This window comes from Vicugna pacos, chromosome 24 (assembly GCF_048564905.1).
Source record: "Vicugna pacos chromosome 24, VicPac4, whole genome shotgun sequence".
NCBI lineage: Eukaryota > Metazoa > Chordata > Mammalia > Artiodactyla > Camelidae > Vicugna > Vicugna pacos.
Window position 1 is genome coordinate 5,489,431 of NC_133010.1, and position 18,042 is coordinate 5,507,472.

Here is an 18,042-nt window from a genome sequence, read left to right on the forward strand (position 1 = left end):
TCTGTTCATTGAGGTCAGTGGGGTGTTAAATTCTCTTACCATTATTGTATTATTGTCAATTACCCTCTTTATGTGCATTAGTATTTGCTTTATATATTTAGGTGCTCCTGTATTTTGATGCATATATGTTAATAAGAGTGATATCCGCTTCTTGTATTCATCCTATTATTATCATATAATGACTTTGTCTTTCTTTATGGGCTTTGTTTTAAAGTCTATTTTGTCTGATACGAGTTGCTAGCCCTGCTGTCTTGCCATTTCTATTTGTACAAAATATCTTTTTTTAGCCCCTCACATTCAGCCTGTTTGTATCTTTTGCCCTGAACTGAGTCTCTCTTAGGCAGCATACTGTAGTTTTTTTAACCCAATATTTCACTCTATGTCTTTTAATGAAAGCACTTATAACATTTAAAGTAATTATTGATACATATATACTTAGTGCCATTTTAATTCTTATTTTCCACTTGTTTTTGTAGTTCTTTGTTCATTTCTTCTTTTTTTCACTTTTGTGTTTTAATGATTTTCTTTGTTAGTCTGCTTGAGTTTTTTTTTTAAGGTAGAACAAAATACTTTATTATTAAAATAAAAAACTTTGTATAAAAGCATAACAGATCAAAAGCTCTATTTACAGCTATTGATACAAGGTCCAGTTATACACCAAAATACCGAACAGGCGTGGCTACTGGCTGCACATGCAAAGCAAAATAAATACACACACACTTAGATTCTACCTCTACCAAAAGATTTGATTTATGCCAAAACAGGGGAAGGGAGAGACGACACATGAAATCTTCCCAGAAGCTAAACTGGCAGAGATGTTACATTAGCCAACTGTTGAAAGTCACCCTTCTCCAAAAAGGCACTTCTCAGCGTTATAAAAGTGCTTCAAACCCTGTGCCTAGCTTACAATTTCTTCAAGAAAGTAAGACCTGCAAAGAATTGTAGATGAGTATAAGCATTGATTTCCCATGCAACATAATCAAGAATTTATTTGAAATGCCTCATGTTATGATCTGAAATAAGTTTGGCAACTATAGTTACACTTAAGTTTTATCCCATGAATTCAAATCGATCTATTCCTGAAGCGTCCATCCCAGTTCCCCAGGATGGCTTTTCTACAATGATTTCAAGTGTAGCCTTGCCCAGAACCTTTGGGTCATGACTGTGTGGACCAGATGCACATTACGGAACAAACGAGCAGCAACTAAGTCGCAGCTGTGACCACCTGTATAACAAGCACCACACACAGAGTACTATCAGGAGAGGCCTCCAGTGTCATGTGCTCCACTTGTCAACGATCACCCAATTTTCCCACACAGTTTTAAGACTTCTGTGCCTTGATTCTGTTAAAAATGTCAACTAGTAGGAACACTAAATCAGACCTACTGTTTCCATGTAAGCAAGTTAGACGGTTATTCTCTGGAATTCGATAGATGTAGTTAACACTACTACTGTGTTTCCAAGTGCTTGGTTTTACGGGTGGATTCCCGGGCTATTTCAACACCAATTAAATCAAACACGCTTTCATAAAATTGTCATTTAAAAGGAACTCGGAAACTAAATGATGGAAGAGAACCACTGGAAATAGGGGGGTGGCATGGGGTGAGGGGTGGGGAGAGAAGCAGAGGGAGACTGCAGGAGGGCAGAGTGCAGCCCACACTGTACCTCTGTGATGCCCAGACATGCACTCATGTCTAATGAGATTAACCTGATTTGCCTGTAAGACAGACTGATCATCAAAATTCTTAACTTGGATTTCGATCACGTGACAAAATTGAAAACTTTAACAAGGAAGATTTTCGAAGTGGAAAGCAGGAGGCAGATCTTCAATATATTATGCTTGCATTTCAAACTCTTGTTTTGAAACTCTTGTTTCAAGTACACATGCCCATTCCTGAAGCCACGGTACTTGGCTAAGTACAGGAGCACTGGGTTGCACACCGCCTGTCTCGCTGCCGACAGAAGCTACAATTGCAGCCCCTGCGCCACGGCGGGCAGTGACAGTTCGGGTCTCACAGAGCATCCCGGACTTCTTCACCGTGACGGTTCCGGAGGCAGGGACCGCAGAGCTGGCCTCCAACGCCCCAGCACTCTGGCTTTCCGCAGTTTGTCTTGGTATCAGTAGTTTTCTGGCGGCACTGATGACAAGTGGATCCCGGTGACGGGTTGTAGATCTTGTCCCCAGAGCTGTTGCAGATGTGCTCCGACGCTTCCTCCGTGATTCCCTCCACAGGGCGAGCGATGGGGGAAGGGTCATGGATCCGGGACGACGACTGCGGGGCATGTCATCTTCGTTCATGCAGCCGTCCACGGGCTTCCTCTTTCTCGCCAACATCTCCTCCTCGTCCTCCCTCTCCCCCTCCCCCTCCTGTAGGGCGCCAAGGGACTGGCGAGAGGACGAGCTCTCCGCTCAGGGTGTCTCCTGCACGCAGCACCTGGGAATGTTCGCCTCCGCGGTGTCTTTGGACGTGGACTGGAGCCTGGCAGGGAAAGCCTTCCAGGAAAGGAACCAGGGAAGCTTTCTAATTCTGACATCAGTTTTGCAAGCACTGCTTTGTTTTGCTTTGCTTTATATTTAAAGCCCTTTTCTCCAAAAAATTCATGCCATTTTCATCCTCTGAATCAGAATTGGAATCGGTCACAGAATTCTCTGAGGGTTCAGGGGGCTCTGCTCTTTTGTTGGCTGCTCCCCTAGTGTTTCCAGCTGGAAACTTCATGGCCACCCGGAGAGGCCCGGAGCGCCTGCCCTGACTGGGGATCCTGCAGCCAGCACGGTCTGCCTGCAGCCTGTTCCACCTTGTGTCTCACTCTCTGAGAAACCGCAAAATGATTCAGCATCAGAGTCGGCATGAAAAATACCTGCTAGTTCGTTAGTGACATCTGGCCTTGGTTTCTGTAAAAAATCTACAACGGTCTAACACATCTTGCACCTCACTTTCTGAAAAGCCGCAGAAAGATTCATGATCAGAGTCCTCGTAAAAATACATTTGCCAGTGCTTCACTGAGATCTGACCTGAATTTAGGTTTTGTTGTTTGCAAAATTATCAGAAGCAAAGCTGTCACAACTGTTATCAGGGGATGACGAGGTTCCCATGGAAACCAGCTTCATATGTCTGAGTTTCCTGAAGTTCTTTACTCTGCGATCCTTTTGCCGCGCGCGCCGCCATCCCACAGCCCAGGAGCCCGCGCCGCGCAGGCCGGCGGGCGGGGCGCGCCGCTTGAGCGCTTACCTTCTTGTGTTTTGTGAATCTGTTGCGCGTTTTGACTTGTGGTTAACATTGAAGTTCCAGTATGTTTACCCGTAGGTATGTTTACTTGCTTCAAACCGATTATCATTCAAGCTCAAGCCCTTTCTAAAAGGTCTGCATTTGTACACCCCCTCCTCTGCCTTCTGTGGTTTTGCTGTCCTATTGTACATTTCATGCTTATAAATTCACTGTTAATTGTAGTTGTAAACTCTTTTATAAGTTTTTAAATTATTATTTTTAATCCATGTACTGGCTTATTTAAGTCACCTTTAATCCTCTTACACGTTTTCCTTTCCTTTTGTGATTTCCCCTTTCCTACAGATTTTCTAATTTTCTGTTCAGAAAAGCCTCTTCAATATTTACTTTAGGATAGGTTTAGAAATATTGCTGTGTACCTTCAGCTTTTGCTTGGCAGAAATTCTCTCCCTTTCTATTCTAAATAGTAATATTTATGTGTAGGGTGTCCTAGGTCGTAGTTCTTTTCTCCTTCTGGACTTAGAATATTTCCTGCCACTCTCTTCTGGCCTGCAGACACTGACTGTGGGCAAGCCAGCACTAGCACACTCTTTGCAGGTAGAGTTTAGAGTTCTCCAGCTCTTCTGTCTGTCCCAGGGACACTCCCAGCAGCCAAGGGGGCTGTGTCCTCCACATAGGACCCCAGGACTGGTATGTGCAGTCAGTGGCCACCCCATTCACTTCTCCGGCTGAGGGTCTGCCCATGCAAACATTCCCTTCTTTCTGTATTCCTCCAGGTCGTGGAGGTCCTGACCTTATGCCATTTTTCCATCCAGCCCTGTCACAGCACAACTTTCTTGCAGCTTTGTTTATATATAGGACTTCTTCTGACAGTTTTTATTTTCCCGTGAGAATTATCCCGCATGTAGATGTGTTTTGATGTGTTTGTGCGGGGAGGTAAGTTCCACGTCCTGCTACTTTGTCATCCTGATCTGACTCAATTCTGTCTTTTTACTGTAAACAGTTAGCAAGAGCCAAACCACACCTCTAACCCTTTGCTTAGAAATAATTGGAACTAAGTAGCCAATTTCACCCCTCACAAATCCTACTCTCCAGCAAACACTAGAACATCTGCACAGTTCAGCCAGATTCCTTGTCACTTTACAATAAAGATCACCTTTCCTTCAGTTTCCAGTAACGTATTTCTCACCTCTGAGACCTTATCATATGGTCTCTACTGGTCCTTACTTCTGCCAACATTCTATTCATGCTTATTTAGCTATTTCTGAAAAGACAGAGGCTTTCTCTAAAGCTCTCCACTTTTCTCTCTGAAATCTCACCTGAACTAGTTCCTTCATGGCAATGTACACTTTTTCTCTCACGCACCTCCAAGCTCTCCCAGCCTATACCCATTACTCAATTCTAAAGCCACGTCCGTGTTTTTAGGTACTTGTTACATTAGTACCCAACTTCCTGGTCCATTCAGGCCGCTGTAACAGAAAACCATAGATGAAGGCAGCTTATAAACATAACTTTCTTCCTCACAGTTCCAGAGACTTAGGAAGCCTAAGATCAAGGCTCCAGCGGATTCAGTGTCTGGTAAAAGCCGACTTCCTGGTTCATAAACAGCCATCCTTTTGCTGTGTCTTCACAGTGGAAAGACAGCTAGAGCTCTTTTTTTTAATAGGAGAACTAATCCTGTTCATGAGGAGTCCACTGTTATGACCTCATCACCTCCCAAAGGCCCCACATCCTAACTCCATCACATTGGAGGGACTAGGATTTCAAAATATGAATTTGAGAAAGATACATGCAAACATTCAGTCTATAGTATCATTTATGAAAGCTATTTTTGCTGAATATAAAATTCTAAAATTTCAGCTTTCCCCCCAGTATTTTATAGTTATTATTTCATGGACTTCTTGTTTGCATTATTTTCAATGAAAAACTGCTTTATTTTTATTCTTCTGTAGGTAATTTTTCTCACACAGCTAAGATTTTTCTCTTTATTATTAGCTTTGAGCAACTTTATTATGCCGTGCATTTCTGTAGGATTGTTCATTCTCCATTAGGGCATCAGTGCACTTTCTGGATCTGTGGATTTAGAATTTTCATCAAATTTAAGAATTATTTGGCCATTATTTCTTCAAATGTTTTTTCCTCCCTCTCTTCTGGGAACTCCAGTTACACATGTATTAAAGTGCTTGGAGTTTTTCCAAACTCAGTGATGCTCTGCTTACTTTTTTCAGTCTTTTTACTTTCTGTGTCTTATTTTAAATTGTTTCTATTGCTGTGCCAGCTTGAAGAATGTCCCTCCCCACACCCTTTCCCCCCTGGTAAACATAAGTTTGTTTTCTATGTCTGTGAGTCTTTTTCTGTTTTGTAAATTAGTTTATTTGTATCATATTTTAGATTCCACATATAAATGATATTATACAATATCTTTCTTTCTCTTCTTGACTTACTTCACTTAGTATGAGTCTCTCTTGGTCCATCCATGTTGCTGCAATGGGCATTGCTTCATTATTTTATGGCTGAGTAGTATTCCATTATATATATTTTTTTTACCTCATATATATATATATATATATATATATATATATATATATATATATATATATATATTTGTATTTATATTTACCACATCTTCTTTTTCCATTCATCTGTTGATAGACATTTAGGTTGCTTCCATGTCTTGGCTACTGCAGATAGTTCTGCTATGAACATTGGGGTGCATGTATCTTTTCAAATGAGTGTTTTCTCCAGGTTTATGCCCAGGAGTGGAACTGCTGGATAATATGGTAAGTTTATTTCTAGTTTTCTAAGGAACTTTCATACTGTTTCCTATAATGGCTGCACCAAACTACATTCTCACCACAGTATAGGAAGAGTCCCTTTTCTCCACATCCTCTCCAACATTTGTTATTTCTAGACTTCTTAAATATGGCCATTCTGACTGGTGTGAGGTGATACCTCACGGTAGTTTTGATTTGCATTTCTCTGATAATTAGTGACATTGAGCATTTTCTCAGGTGCCTATTGTCCATCTGTGTATGTTCTTTGGAGAAATGTCTATTTAGGTCTTCTGCAATTTTTTGATTGGGTTTTTTTTTTTTTTGTCCTAACATAGATTGTTGAATTAAAACATGAGCTCCTGGAGGTCTGACTCAGCAGGTGTGGAGGGTGGGTGGAGAATTTGTATTTCTAAAAGGTTCTCAGTGAGGCCGCTGCTGCTGTCTGGGGACCGTCCTTTGCAAGCTGCTGCCCTACACGGTCCTACTTCTCAACTCAGTAGCCGTTATCTGTAAACTGGGCAGAATACAGCCTGGGTCTCAGAATTGTCATTAGGACAAGAGCTTTGCAGGATTGAAGACCTGACTGTAAAGGCCTTGACACCCCCAGACTCCCCCGACACTGACCACCCCCCACCGCTCTGGGCCTGGATGATTCCCTGCTGGACTGTTGCTCTGAGGACTGGGAGCTGCCTGGCAAGCACCTGCTCCAGCCCTGCCCCTGAAGCCTGGAGGCTCTAACTGTGTGGCCTCTGGGCCACCAGGAGCTCATCCCGAAAGGGATGGGGCAGCTCCGGGCCCTGAGCTCCGGGATCCAGTCAGAGAACCTGCAGAGCCTAACAGAGTGGGTGCTGGAGAGGATCCAGGCGTTTCAGAGCTTAGCCCAAGGTCGCCTGGGGGGCTGCGCCGAGCCCCCTGCAGATGTCCTCAGTACGGTCGTGGAGCTAGTGCAAGAGGCCTGTTCCCTCCTCTCCTGGCTCAACAGGACTGTCCGACGGCTGAGAAGGAAAGCAAGGTCCTGAGGATCTGCAGCCACGTGGCTGGGATGTGCCACAGCGTCCCGAGCTGCAGCCGGGAGGAGCTGCGGGAGCAGAGGGCCGGCTGGAGCGCCTGCCGCTGGACGATCCTCTGGGTCTGGAGATCCACACCGCCAGCAACTGCCTGCACTTCGTGTCTCGAGGGGGTCCCAGGTCCCCAACGACTCCGGACTACAGATTCTGCCTGGAGACGATACTGTCCAGGTCAACGAGCAGGCGGTGCTGGGCTGGCCCCATAAGCACGCGGTGAGGGAGCTGCTGCGGGAGCCGGGGAGGGTCAGCTTAGTGCTGAAGGAGGTCCCGCTCCCGGAGGACCCCAACCCCCCCCCCGCCCCCAGCCCTCCTCAGGCCCTGAGCTCCTCCCGCCCAGTGAGCCCGTCGCCGGCTCCGGCCCGCTGGCTCCCAGGGCCCTGTCCGAAGACGTCTTTGCCTTCGACCTGACTTCGAACCCAAGTCCTGGGCCCAGCCCCGCTTCCTGGACAGACTCGACTTCCCTTGACCCGGAGCCCCTGCCCAGCCCGCCTGCACCCCCAGCCACACTCCCAGCAGGGGTAGCAGACACTCCCGAGCCCCAGAGCACCCTGACAGAAGTCACAGAAAATCAAAAGGCGTGGCGACGCAGCTGAGCCGCGGGGTGGGGGTGGGGGGTCCGGCCGGGAGCTGGGCCGGCCTGACCTGGCGGCTGGCTCCTCCCGCAGGGGGCCGGGGGGCTGCACGGCCCGCGCTGGCGCCGCCGCGGGTGCGGGCTCAAGGGACACACGCTCGACCGGTACCGCCAGCCCCAGGATGAGAAGGCAGAGGGCCTCATCAACGTCCCAGCTACAGTCTGGGAAGTGGACAAGATCAGAAGAAAAAATGCGTGTTCCAGCTCACCCATGGAGGGTATAAGCCCTTCATCTTCAATGCCCATACCCTGACGGATCTGAGCAGGTGGCTGCGCCATCTTATTACCTGCACTTCCAAGCACCAGCCTCCAGGCCGGCCGCCTGCCCCGAGAGGAAGGCTGCTACATACAGCCAGGCGGAAGCAGAAGGCGCTGACGATGAGGCTGGATCCCGCTCTGCCTCCCCCACCCCACAGAGACGCATCACCCGCCGCCACCCCCGCGCAGGGCAGCAGCGAGGGGGCACTGGAGGGGAGGGTACGGGGCTTGGGGCAGGGTGGCGTGGCCCTCCCGGGCCAGCCGCAGCCCTCCACTCGGGAGCACCGGCAGAGCGCAAGCGGGACCCGCAGCCCAGTGAGCGCGCGCACCGCGGCAGAGCACGCCCGAGGCGGAGCCGCGGGAGCGGCAGGCCCTGGAGGAGGCAGGCCCTGGAGGAGGCACTCGGGGACCCCCAGCTGCCTGGGGAGAAACTCCGCTGCTGGAAGGAGCGGAACCAGGAGCTCTGTTCAGAGGGCCTGGGGGCCTGGGGAGGGGGGCAGGCTGAGGGCAGCTCCCAAGTCCTGAACGCTGAGTCCGGAGAAGAGTCTTCTCGCCCCGTGCCCCCTGACCTTGAGGAGCGCTCCGATCTCTGCCCCCAGTCTCCAGAGAGCGACCCCCGACCTCCTGACCTCTAACCCTAGCCGGTACCCTAGTTCCTGATCTCTGGCCTTGAGGACCACCCGGAGCAGGCTGAAAGGAAGTGGGCTCTGTGCCGACGGAGGAGCAGGAGGCTGGGCTCAAAGAACGCTCTCCCACCCCGTGCTCTGACCTGTGGGGGCGCGGACCTTCCCCCTCCACCCCTCGGCACTTCTCCCTTCCCCGAACCAGTCTGCACGGGCATTCTTCACTTTACACAGGAGACGCTTTTAACCAAATAAAGTCAGTTCCTCTAACGTGAAAAACAAAACAAAACAAAACCAAACCCCAAAACACGAGCTCCCTTAATAATTAAAAGCTTTCCGGAATCCAGGACTATATATCAAATTCTCTATAAGTTAAATATAATACTCAGTACAATTGCATTAAATATGTCTTAATAATGTGATGTTTTAATTATTTGTGTAACTATGAACTAGGTCACCAGCGCTGGGCTGCGACTTTCAAGGTCATTTTGAGAATACACTGATGGGAAGATGTGCTTCTAAGAGTCTACTGTCCTGTTTTCAATTCCAGAGACACAAACAGTCCAGAGAGTATATAAAGAGATAAACATTGATTCTAGTTTCAAGTCTTTTCAACACACATATGTAAAAATGTAGACAATGTTTAGATAGTGAGAAATTCTGTGGTTGCCTAGATACAAGTTGCCTGTAGCTGAGGGTGCCTGTGTCGGCTGGTAGAGCACTGCCTAGAGTTACTAACATGAAAGGTGGGGCAGAGGAATGAGATTAGCAAGAAGGACGGTATTTGAAAGGATGTCTGTACATTTATTCATTTGAGCCCCCTGAGGGCTGGTGCATCCTGGTTTCACCAAGTCCCAAGAAGTTTTCACTGTTTTTCATCAAAGAAATGTTTTAAAAAATATCATAGAATAAGGAATCTATAACTTTGCGTATTGTTGTTGTAATTGTCAGGCAATGACAATTACATTCTCTTTTCAGTTGCAGCCCAGGAAAAATGCAGTGTAATGGCCTAGGTGATAGCATTGCTGTACTCTTCCCGCTAGATGGGGATATACACCTATTCAATGTCTTTAAACACAAAGCATTTACAACTTGAAGCTGCGCATCTGAATCCTCGACTCCTGTGCGAGGGAGGGCCTTTTCACTCATGCATTTACTCATCTGCACTTTCAGAGCCTCTGCTACATGCCAGCCTGAATATTAGGAATACAAACATTAATAAGACCCAGTTGTCCTGAAGGTTGTCACAGCCTTCTGGTGAGGAGGGACAAACACACGTTGCTAACTAAAATTCAAAATAATAAGTATTGAGATGGAGAAAATCTCTGAATGCTCCTGACTTAAGGAGTATCTGAAATATCTGTCAACTGCTCCTGCCTCTCTCTAGTTTTGTATTTTGTAAAACTTGAGTCAGTTTTATAATAGGGGTGTTGATGTTTAAAAATTATCTAATGTAATAGACATTTATCAAGCATCTGGTTATGCAAATGTTCAAAGCAAGATGCCAGGCGCTACCATGTATCAACACGGCTCCTTTTCCCCGTTTGTTCACGGCTTAAGAAGTTTACATCCGGCAGGGAGGGTGAACCCGCCACACAGATCACTGTGACACGGGAAATACTGTAAAGTGAAGACTTAAGGATTCTAAAGAGAGAAAGTTAACTTCTAGCCTGGGGAATCTATAAGGTCTTTATCTGAGAAATTCCTTATAAGGAGTGTTTTTAGAATAAATAAAGTTCCAATCCGTAAGAAATGACTGGGAATCTCATTTGAGCCAGAAGAATAAGTGAGGGAAACTACTGTTGGCACAAAGACCCCGGCCTGTCTGTGAGGCTCTAGCCAATCCTAACAGAGCTACTTACTGACCAGCTCTCAGTTGTTGGGTAGGTCAGTTGATTTTTCTTTTCAGAAAACCCCAGCTTTCTCTTTTATTAATGAGTTGACTAGACATATGTAAGCCCTTGTTTCTCATCTCAAACATAAGTCAAAAATGAGGCGTTGGGGAAATAGATACAGGTTTTATTTAGGCAATGGGAACTCTGCATTTCCGGCTAAAGCATAGTATCTGGTTAGCGGATGTCACAGGTTGAACTGTTCGCCCCCTCTCGTTCATATGCTGAAGCCCTAACCCAGAGTGATCACAGTCTAACTGTATTTAGAGATAGAGATGATTAAAGCTAGATGAAGCCTTAGAGTGGGCTCCAATTCAATCTGATTGGTGTCCTTAGAAGAAGACCCAGAGTTATGTAGCCACACAAAGAGACGCCAGGGGATGTGTGAGCACAGAAGAAAGACCATGTCAGATACAGCGGGAAGGCAGCCATCTGCAAATCGAGGAGACAGGCCTCAGAAGAAACCAAACCTGCTGGCAGTTTGACATCTAGCTCCCAGAGCTGTAAGAAAAAAACTTCTCTTGTTTAAGCCAACCAGGTTGCAGTCTTCCGTTCCAGCAGCCCAGCCCTGGCAAGCTAACAGGGAGGCTATTATAAACATAAGCCTGGAAAGGTAATCTGGGACCATTCTATAGAATTCCACAAAGCTGAGAAATTACGCATTCAATTCGTTATTCAATGAGAAGCCATCACAGGTTACGAGCCTGAGAAAGGGACGCTCTCGCTAACACCCAACCAGCAGATTGAATCATTGAAAGTAAAGCCACGGCAGAAAAAGGAGCGAAGTTGGGAAGGATTTGTAACACCAGTTACAATGAAGGAAATTGAATTGAAATGACAAGTGATACTAGAAGGAGCTCTGGGCCAGCAACCAGAAGGTCGCGTCCAGCAGGGGCGCCGCTCTCCCGCTCGAGCGCTTGGTGGCTGTTCAGAAGGCTCGTACCTCGCAGAGCTGTGATTTCAAGGTCTGTGATGCAGAAATGTTAGTACTGGTCATTTGCCTTTCACGGGATGGCGGTTGGGGTCAAGAAAACTGCTGACGAAGAGTTTTAAAAATTATTAGAGGACTAGATTGATAGAGAACCTGCATGTTCTTAGTGTTAAAAGAGACAATAAGGTCATGGGGTCTAATCTTTTTTTCTTTTCCCACTTTCCCATTCATTTTTGTGGGAAATACATAAATACAATTAATTACGATTAATACAATATATTGAATATAGTTCCCTGTGCTATACAGAAGAATTTATTAAAATCTATTTATATATATGGTGGTTAATACTTTCAAATTTCAAACTCCCAAATGTATCCCTTCCCACCCTCTTTCCCCTAGTAATCATAAGATTGTTTACTGTGTCTGTGAGTCTGTTTCTGTTTTGTAGATGAGTTCATTAGTGTCCTCTTTTTTTCTTGCTTTAAGATTCCACATATGAGTGATATCATATGGTATTTTTTTTCTCTTTCTATCTCACTTCACTTAGAATGATGATCTGTAGGCCCATCCATGTTTCTGCAGGTAGCATTATTTTATTCTTTTTATGGCTGAGTAGTATTCCAGTATAAATACACCACAGTCTCTCTATCCAGTCATCTGTTGATGGACATTTAGGTTGTTTCCATGTCTTGGCTATTGTATAAAGTGAACATTGGGGTGCATGTATCTTTTCAAATTAGAGTTCCCTTTGGATACATGCTCAGGAGTAGGATTGCTGGATCATATGGTAAGTCTGTTTTTAGTTTTTTGAGGAATCTCTAATCTCCTTATTTTAAGTAACCCCATTATTGCCTCCCCATGTGCTTTGCAGTAAACGAAAATCTCATGTCAAAGATGTTTCTTTTTAAATAGTGTGAAAAGTATGCCCCACACATGAACAATAGAAAGTATTGAGTCTTATCAGTTACCTCTGGTGGGTTAAAGCAACAATAAGGCCAATGAGGAGACATGGCTAAAATCTCAACAATGATTTACAATGACTGTGTTTCATATCATTTAGAGGATACAAACTTTTTTTTTTATGGCACGGCACAAATTTACGTTGACCTGAAGCACGGCTATGACAAACCAAGGGCTGTCTTGTTTACATGTGTGTATTTTATATTCTTTTAGTAGTGATGGCGAAATGTTCACAGAAAAAAAGGGTGGGGGAGGACCCAAAGCCCAAAGAAGCTGTCTCTTCCGCAGCCTCTCCTCAACTCCGAAGAGACATCCGGACTTCCCTTCTTTGTATGTGGAGCTGTCAGTCACTGAATTAGGTGTTCTTGATGTTGAGATGCCACTCAAAATTGACATCGTGCAAGAGAAACTGCCACTCAAAATGTCCGCCTGGCAAATGGAGCTGTCAGTCACTTGGAACACTCCAGTCTGTTGCATTTTCAACGAGATGGACTGGTGTGTACTGAGAGCTACCTTATCAGATTTAATAGAACTTAAAGTCTTGATTAACTTTCTAGTCTGCAGTTCCCCAAAATGTTTCCTTTTCAATGAAAATATACTTTTTATTTTCCAAAGCTTGTAACGATCAACAAGCAAAACCAGACGGGGTACGTGGGATATAAACTGCTAATGAAAGAGGATAAATAATTAGGCTAGCTGTCTACTCGACTTGTCACCACACGTCAAGTGGAATGGCGCATAGCCCATGATGAACACTGGCGCTCATTTATTCATTCATCCACTCTGTGAATCTTAATGGTTTGTCCACTGGGAACCAGTCAATATCTTTTAAGTAAAACATTAATATGTTCATAGAAAAGCAGAACTTCAGAAGCCTCACCTTCTCTCCAGGCTCTGAGTAAAACGCACTGTCCTGTCGCGTTCTGGCTTGCCTGCGACTTTAGAATCCCCGGCGCAGGCTGGCAGGTCTGCTGGCATCTCTGCTGTTTGCTGGCTGGGTTGCTATAAGAGCTGTTTCCCCCTTAATCATTAACTTAGTGTCTACAATTGACCGAGGCTACTTTAATTTTAAAATATTGTTATAAAAGTATTAAATTTGGGGGTGTTACTGGAATCTGCTTCTACAAAGTGTCCATTACAAAAATAACCTAAGGTGAAGAGGTAATATATTGACTTTCCAGACCTGCTTACTAGCAGACGGTTAAGAGATTAACCTGGAGCCTCCTTTCTAATGTCAGACAGCTACAGGCAACTTTGCCAGCACAAATAGGCCGAGTGTTTGGAATTTTAGGGTGAGTTCCCCGGCTCCTATATGCGCAGAGTGACTCAGCCTGGTTCTAAGCACTGTCATGTCCTGCCCTGAAATACTGACCTGCTGCGTTTATCTGTTTTGTCTAAAGTGCAGTTAACATCTAGGATGCAATTCCTCTAATTCACCAATAAAGTCAAGAGCCAGTAGTTTCCTTCCCAGAATTAGAAGCATCTCTGCCAGTCAAGCCTGAACCGAGAACCGGATACAGGCGCCTCACCTGGTTATGAGTACAGCTCGCCATTCCCACTAGTTTATGGCATCTCTGGGCTCTGATTAGTGGGCTCCGACTGCTCTCCACAGCTCATTCTCTCTCTTCAGCCCCTTTCTTCCTCTTCCTTGTTTTTTTTTTTTTTCCCAATTGATGCTATGGCTCTTAGTCAAGTTCCACTAAGTTATGGCAAGCAAACCCTGCTTATAATTGTTTTGATCAACTAAGTAAAAATAAAAAATTAATCTAATAATCTTTATTTCAAATGATCGAATCTATAAAATGCATTCACAGATTTCACAGTATTTTCTTTATTTTACTTAAGCTTCTAAGCTGTTTCTCTTAGCTATGTCTCGTCTCCTTAATAGATCATCAGCTCTGTGAGACAAGGCGTGGTGAACATAACATAGAAGCTTTTTTATTGGGAGGATGGAGGCCTGTGACTTCTGATGAATCTACCACTAACTTCTTGGCTGAATCTCATCAGAAATTTGCATTAGACTATTTTGATGTCCCTACCAGCTCTTGAAATTTAGGATCTTATCTCAGTGAACAGAGAAGTGAGAAAATGTGGAAAATATTTTTTTCTAGGAAATTGGGAATTAGAGTGTGAATGAGGAGGGACAAAGCCCTGTCCAGACTGATGTTAGGGATTCTCAGTGGAGAGGTTCAAATGACAAACAACATGGTATCATGGAAAGATGTATCATGTGTATAAAATAAGCCAAAACACCCTCAGTGAAATTGGCCCTGCCACTCCTACTTTGTTGAAGATACTGTTTTAATACTTCTGACCGTATTTTCCTTGATAGTTACCAGGTAGCATAAGGGTTAGATGTCCTAAAATAAAGACAAGACTACACCTTTGCAAACACATGCTGCAGCTCCTCGTTCAGGCTCACTTAATTAATAAAGCTTTGTTTCAAGAATTATGCAGACCTTTCTGTCAATTTAATTAGCTAAAAAATCGGCTACTCTGAGAGATACAGAATACTTATAATAAAAAAAACTGTCAAGTTTGGGTCATTAATATGCAAAACCGGAAAAGACATTAGAGGACAGAAAAGAAAGAAAAGATTAGGAAAAAACTTTTAATGGGAGGAAGACAGAAGGAAGATGGATACAAACAAAAGAAAAGAAAAGGAATGCCTTACTAAAGCAGAAATGGTGCAAGTAGATATGGATTAAAAAATCAGAGACTTTTTTTGGAATCGAAAAACGTTTTTTATAGGTGAATTACTCGTAACTCTTTGAAGACAGGGAAGTGAAGTCAAATATAATGTAAAGTGTTTGAGCACATATAACAGAGTAAGAACAGGGTTTTTGTACATCTAGCTATACAGACACACCCAACAAGTTTCATCACTGTGGTGGTCAATTTGCTTTTTAAAAAAAATATTTTCATTGAAGTATAGTCAGTTTACAATGTTGTGTCGGTTTCTGGTGTGCAGCAAAATTCTTCAGTCACATAAGAACATGCATATATTCATTTTCATATTCTTTTTAACCATAAGTTACTACAGGATATTGAATATAGTCTCCTGTGCTTTTATTGACACTTAGAGAGACCAACTGGAGGAAAATGAATTACTTCTCAGCAGTCGATCATATCCACTTTCAGTCAATACATTAAGTGAAGTTGATTTGAGATTTAAGCAGAGTTAATCATTTCAGCTGTGAATTTTAGAAATTCTTCTATAATTTCATTACTAAAGGCAAATTCAGTGGTTAAAATAAGTAGAGTTTTAATTTGAGTGCCTCTATTACACTTTTTCTTTTTTCTAAATGTCTTTTTCTTTCTTATCCATCTAATCTCATGCCTTTGGTTTTGGTGGCATGAAAAGGAAACATCATTTCAATTCAACAGAAACATTTTGGCATATACTAGCTAAGGTGACCATAGACTTTATAAATCAAATTGAATCAGCTTTTAAAGATAGCCTTATATTGAAGTTTAAGTAACACATGGTAAACTGCACATATTTATTTTAAAAATTATACAACAACTTTTAAAAAGTTGCTCCTTGACACTTACTGAGATGAAACTGAAATAGAGCACTGTGTAAATGTAAGGTATTCAGCCTAGAGATTTGACTTAAGTACATAATAATTTTAGGGAACATTGATCATCTCATAAAGACACAAAAGAAAAACAAAAAAATTCCTTGTGATGAGAACTCTTAGGATTTACTCTCTTAACTTTCATCTGTAACACGCAGCAGCACTAATTCTATTAATTACGTGAACATTACATCCCTAGTAATTATTTTTCTTAAACTGAAAGAACCTTTCCACTGCCTTCATCTAATTCCCTTCCTCCAATCCCCACCTCTGGTAACCACAGATCTGATCTATTTTCCTATAAGATTGTCTATTTTTGAAGTGTAATTGACCTATTAACAGTGTTACTTCCCGTTACACAACATAGTGATTCAGTATTTTTATACATTTCAAAATGATCACCATGACAAGTCTGGTTCTAATCAGTCACTATACAAAGACAGTGTATGATTATTGACTATTTTCCCCACACAGTTTATTTTACCCCTGTGACTTATTTTGTAACTAGAAATTTGTACCTCTTAACCTCCCTCACCTGTATCTTTTTTCCTCTCTACCCCCATCCTTTCTGAGAGTCATCTGTCTTCTGTATCTATAACTCTGTTTCTGTTATGTTGGTTCATTTGTTTGGTTTTTTAGATTTCCCATATAAGTCAGATCACACAGTATTTTTCTTTTTATGTTTCAAATGAAATATACTATGCTACACTCAGCATAATGCCCTCTGGGTCTATAAATGTTGCCCCAAATGGCAGGATTTCATTATTTTTCGTGGCTGAGTAATATTTCATTGTATGTATATACCACATCTTCTTTATCTATTGATGGGCACACAAGTTGCTTTCATATCTTGGCTGTTGTAAATAATGATGCAGCAAACATAGGGATGCATGTATCTTTTTGAATTAGAATTTTTGTTTTCTTCAGATAAATACTTAGGATTGAAATTGCTGGATCATATAGTAATTCTGTTCTCAATTTTTGAGGACTCCCCGTACTGTTTTCCAAAGAAGCTGCACCCATTTACATTCCCATCAACACTGCATAAGGGTTTACTTTTCTCCACATTTTTGCCAACCCTTGTCATTTGTTGTCTTTTTGAAAATAGTCATGACGTGTGTGAGGTGATATCTCATTCTGGCTTTGATTTGCATTTCCCTGATTAGTGATGTTAACCATCTCTCTAAGTGCCTGTTGATCATCTGTGTGTCTTTGGAAAAATGTCAATTCACGTCCTCTGTCCACTTTTTAATAGTTTTTTCTAAATGTTGAGTTGTATGAGTTTTTATATTTTGTACATTAAACCCTTATCGGATTTGTTGTGTGCAAACGTCTTCTCCCATTCAGTAGGCAGCCTTTTCATGTTGTTGATAGTTTTTTTCACTGGGCAAAAGCTTTTTAGTTTGGTGTAGTCTCATTCATTTATTTCTACTTTTGTTTGCCTTGTCTGAGGAGACATATCCAAAAAAAAAAAAATCACTAAGACAGATGCCAAAGAAGGTTTTGTATGCCTTTTCTAGAAGTTTAATGGTTTCAGTCTACATTTGTCTTAATAATGTTTTTAATTTATTTTTGTTCATGGTGTCAGAGAGTACCCCAATTTGATTATTTTTTACATGAAGATGTCTAGTTTTCCCAAGATGATTTAATTAAGAGATTTTCTTTTCCCCACTGTATATTCTTGTCTCCTTTGTCATAGATTAATTAAACCCATAGGAGTTTGGGTTTATTTCTGGGCTTTTTATTCTGTTCCATTGATCCATGTGTCTGTTTTTATGCCAACGCCATGCTGTTTTGATGACTGTAGCTCTGTAGTGTTGTCTGAAGTCTGGGAGGGTTATTCCTCCAGCTTGTTCTTTTTCTTCAATACTGCTTTGGCAATTCTGGGTGTTTTGTGATTCCATATACATTTTAGGATGATTTGTTCTAGTTCTGTGAAAAATGTCCTGGGTAATTTGATAGGGATTGCATTCAATCTGTAGATTTCTTTGGGCAGTGTGACCATTTTAATGATAGTGATTCTTCCAATCCAAGAGTATGGGATAGCTTTCCATTTCTTTAAGTCCTCTTTAATATCCTTAGTCAATGTTTTGTAGTTCTC

The 18,042-nt window shown here is 43.0% G+C and overlaps 2 pseudogenes; one reads left to right on the top strand and one right to left on the bottom strand.

Annotated features, from left to right (window-relative positions):
- Positions 1-1,834: 1,834 nt before the first annotated feature.
- LOC102534831 (cell division cycle-associated protein 7-like) lies at positions 1,835-3,145 on the bottom strand (annotated as a pseudogene).
- A 3,476-nt stretch (positions 3,146-6,621) lies between these two features.
- On the top strand, positions 6,622-8,895 carry LOC102534588 (connector enhancer of kinase suppressor of ras 1 pseudogene; annotated as a pseudogene).
- Positions 8,896-18,042: the final 9,147 nt, after the last annotated feature.